The sequence below is a fragment of the Podarcis gaigeae genome, assembly GCF_964106915.1.
Source record: "Podarcis gaigeae genome assembly, chromosome: 14".
Taxonomy (NCBI): Eukaryota; Metazoa; Chordata; class Lepidosauria; order Squamata; family Lacertidae; genus Podarcis; species Podarcis gaigeae.
The window spans coordinates 14,354,822-14,359,900 of NC_139690.1; positions in this window are offsets into that span (position 1 = coordinate 14,354,822).

Sequence of the window (5,079 nt, forward strand, 5' to 3'; positions counted from 1 at the left end):
AGCGTGCACATGGAGTCGGAGCGCGGGGCAGGCTGGGAATTGTAGGCAGTTATAGAAGGGGAGTTGTTGCATGACCTCCTGCGCAATAAATAAGCCTTAAAGCAAATGCACGCGTGCAGGTTGCTTTGTTGCTTTTCTGTCTGCATTCTGTTGTTTGTTTACTGTAACCCTGCAAGGGTTGTACAAGCTCATCTCCCCCAATTTTTCATCCTCACAATAACCCTAAGAGGTAGGTCAAGCTGAGAGACTAGTGATACATCCCTGCATATTTTACATGAACTAAACCGTTCAGTAATTTATTGTTATACTCATCAAAACTTATTTACACTTGAAAGTATCCTAATGATACCAGCGTTTTTAAATGCACACAATTTTCACACATATATTCAGTTAACATTTTCCAGTCTTCTCTAAAGTATATTCTTCTTGTTCTCTTATTCTATATCAGGCACGTCCAACTCCCAAGAGACTGCGATCTACTCACAGTATAAAAAAACTGCAAAATGTGTGTACAGTGGTACCTCGGGTTAAGTACTTAATTCGTTCCGGAGGTCCGTACTTAACCTGAAACTGTTCTTAACCTGAAGCACCACTTTAGCTAATGGGGCCTCCTGCTGCTGCCGTGCCACTGGAGCACGATTTCTGTTCTCATCCTGAAGCAAAGTTCTTAACCTGAAGCACTATTTCTGGGTTAGCGGAGTCTGTAACCTGAAGCGTATGTAACCTGAAGCCTATGTAACCCGGGGTACTACTGTATTCCATCAATTTCAGTTTTCCATTTGGGGGCTAACAAGACATGGGCCATAGTAGTAAAGTAAAGGTAAAGGAACCCCTGTAGCATACATAAAAAGTCTTTTTTGACAACTGGGAATTTCCCTCTGAATTATCCCCAACCAGAAGGACTCTGTTTTTGTTTTTGTTTTTGGAAATGTGCTTTTAAACATCTATATACTTTACTCTCACTGAAATCAATGGGGCTTGGAGATAAATCTTGCCTTATACTAATTATAGTTCTTACAAGATGCGTCGATTGGCATTCTGCACTGACAGTACAACTTGCTAGACCATCACCAAGAAACCTCGGTTGTGCTCCATCTCTTCCCACCAAATGTTTAACAAAACTGTTAATCATTTCTCATGAGAAGCAAGGACATTACCCTACGCAAACGGAAAATGTGCTGTTCTTTGTAGAGCACAAAAAAGTCACATTGTACATAACCAGCAGCTTTATCTTTCAACCACAAAAACTAGAACAGCAAAATGCTTGCAGTGGTCATTTGGTCATTAGCAGAAGTGCAAATTTTACAATGCTTTTAAGAAGATTGGACAAAGCAATACTCTGCAATGAAAAAGTGCTGACATAACAGTACAAAATCCTCGCCGTAGATACCTTTTAAATTGCTCACAGCGTGATTAACAGCAGTCGTTCTGGCTTGCATCTGGATTCTTTGCTTTGCTAAACGCTGTGGCTTCCTGGGCTTAGCAAAGTGTTACCACCTTCTTATGGGCAGACATTCTGCACCTTCAAGAGCTATATGTTAGGCAGAAAATCAACAGGTGATGTCTGTTTCTATCTTGCCTTTCCTGCAGAACTCAAAACAGTAAACAAGCTCTCCCATCTTGGCACTGAGCAAATCTGCTTATATATTCAAACAAGTTTGTTGTTTCCCTTCCCTTTTTCAGCCCATCCTTATGATAAAGGGAAAAAGGGATCCTGTATCTTTTAAAGTTGTGCAAAAGATTATTAACAGATTTAGGTAGGCAGAGAAAAGCTGCAGCTGCAGCTAGTGTAAAATCTAGGAGCCAGATTAATAGCTAGGGTCAGAGTATCACCTTATAGCACACCTGTTCTGGCCCAACTGCTCTGACAGCTTATACATTTCTGAGCACAATTCAAGAAGTTCTGGTTTTAATTCACAAAGACTTATGTGTGAGTGTCAGGAGGTGGTTGGAGGATGGATGGCAGCTACCAAATTGAGGTTGAATCCTGACAAGACAGAAGTACTGTTTTGGGGGGACTGGGCGAGCGAGTGTGGGGGCATCCCTGGTCCTGAATGGGGTAACTGTGCCCCTGAAGGACCAGGTGCGCAGCCTGGAAGTCATTTTGTATTCACAGCTGTCCATGGAGGCACAGGTCAATTCTGTGTCCAGGGCAGCTGTCTACCAGCTCCATCTGGTACGCAGGCTGAGACCCTACCTGCTCACAGACTGTCTTGCCAGAATGGTGCATGCTCTAGTTAAATCTCCCACTTGGACTACTGCAATGCTCTCTACTTGTGGCTAGCTTTGAAGGTGACCCGGAAACTACAACTAATCCAGAATGCGGCAGCCAGACTGGTGACTGGGAGCAGCCACTGAGACCATATAACAACCTTACCCAAGGTGGTAAGGTCAAAGGGAAGGAGCTAGACAAAGAATGATCCAAGAAGTCCTCAACGGCAGAACAGGCAGATGATAACAAGCGGTACGTTACAATGGCTGTGAAGGCAGATGAAAGCTACAGCAGATAGGATCTACCAGTTCGTCGTGACTACTCATGCCATCAGAACAGAGCCCTACTGTAAAGACTGTACGTTGATCAGCGTGCACTGATCTACACACATAAAACCAATTCACACAGAGGCATCTTCCAAAAACCCAGTCCAAATCCCAAAAGTCCCATGGCGATCGGCAAATGGTAACGGGGGCAGGACCGTGAAATCTGGAAGCCCCTAGTCTTGGACCAGCACATGGGTGGTGGATACAGATTCAGTCGTTCTGACTCAAGGAACGAGGCAGTTGAGCAGCTCGGCAGCTGTATCCATGTCTGAGCAGCCCTTTTTAGGATCCACTCTACTCACCCCCAAAAGTGGGAGGGGCTAGAAAAGGTGCCCTAAACATAGTCTGCCTCCCTTTTCCCCTGACTGGATTACCGCGCCCAGTGGGGTCACCACCTGGCAGTCGTAAAAGACAACTGAACTTTGGAACATGGAATATAAGACACTCGAACTCAGAACACACTTTATTGAAGTTACCAATGTGTCCATTGGTGCAAAAAGGCTGGTGACCCCAAATCTGGCCCACCTCTAACTGTGGAAGTGGCTCTGCACAATGTCCATCAGAGACTTTTCATGCAAACTGTGAAATGTTCTTTTTCCTTTTTGATAGCAACTAATAGGTACTAATAATCAAATTTAATTCTGTCCCAGATCAAATGTAGCACTATTGTGCTTACCGGTACTTTTTATTATTTTCTATTACTTTCTATTAAGTTCATATTCCTTCCTAGCAAGGCTGTGATCCTATGCCTAATATATAGCCCAGTCTTATACATGTTTAGTTGAGTAATCACATCTAATCCAATGAGCATTACTCCCAAGTAGAGCAAAGCAACTGGGAAGTAAGTCCTACTGAACTAAGTGGAACCAATTTCCAAGTAAACATGCACAGGATTTGGCTGCTAATCTTGTAAATTTAAGAGCAGCAAAAGAAAAAAAATGTTTTGGAAATGTTTTAATTTGTTTTAATTAAGGTTTAACATTCCTGGTTTACTTCATTTTGATTTCTATTTTTGCTGAATTAACACTGACCTCCTCCACCCTCTGGACAATACATTCTTAAATTTCTGAAGGTTGTGAAACGGTCTGTTTTTAGCTGTTTGAAAGGTTGCACGTTTCACTTATTAACTTACTCAATTTCTGCATTCCATGGAGGAAAGGCAAGAAAATATTTGACAACTAATTCCCTTTTCACAATATACAGAAGTGTGGTAAACAGATTAATATGCAGATTAGTGTAATTGATTCCAATCCAAAACCATTCAATGTCAGAAGAGGGTGGGGCTTTGTTTCAATATATCATCATTCTTATTATTTACATTATTTAAAGCTTGCTCTTCATTAAACATTTTCAATCCTAGAGCAAGGGATATGGACACTTCTGTTTTTGTCAGGCTACTAACTCTTTCTGAAGAAATATGGGATTACCAGCTTTTGGAGCAATCACTGAAGCTATGCCTATTGGAGTCAACTAATGCACAGTCAGGGGATAATGTTTATGCTTTGAATAACTTGCATTGCTGGTTTGTGCATATCAAGCTGGTTAAAATGGTTTAAAATGATGGCAGGCAACCCCTTATAACAGATAAATCAATTAAAATTCAGGATAAACCAATTTATCCTGCAGCTGTGACCAGGATGGTGATTCTCCCACTAGTAACAGCAAGCAGAAAGTCCCCAAAGGGTTTCAAGGTTTGTCACCCGAACGCTTTGGATCAGCTTCATACAAAGCTCCGCAAATCCTCTAAGAGACCCTGAAATTGGCATAGTGAAAAATTGCAAAGCAACATTCCCCGTACCTACTATCTTGGCTGGCACAAAGCAATATAGCTGCCATGTTGCACTTTCTTCCTGACATCATTTAGGATTGTTCTGAAAAAACTGGATGGCAGTTTTGAGGAAATGTGATCAAAAGTCAACTGCTCAGCATGTGACATAATGGGTATGTATAAACTAGATACTATTCAATGTGCAGTTAATACAGAGATGTATTGTAGAGGACCCATGTTGGGGTGGAGGGAAGTCTCAATACTTCATTATACAACTGTACTTCATTTCAAACACTTTAATATTTCTTTTGTGTATATTCTGGATGGAGAAGGATAACCGTGATGTATTTTGAAAAACCAGTAAAGATTACACTTGGAGCAAAAGTCAACTGCTCATGGTCTCCTTTAGAGTTACCATGAATAGTAATCTTTTTAATTGGCAGCTTCTGCTTTTATTGTGAGGTGGCTCCTAGTGCTGTTTCTGTTTTATCTTTTTCTCTCTTTCATTTACGTCTCACCATGTTTAGCGCACTTATTATTATTATTATTATTATTATTATTATTATTATTAATTTGTACCCCCCCATCTGGCTGGGTCTCCCCTGTCACTCTGGGCGGCTTCCAGCAAAAATTAAAAATACATTGAAATTATGTACTTTCTGAGCTTTCAATAAAGATGTTTTTTTAAAAAAAACAACAACATTGCTGTTCCCCTCTAACCTTTTATTTTCTTATCTCTATGGTTCTCAGGCGCCCGTCTTCCTTCCTACGTC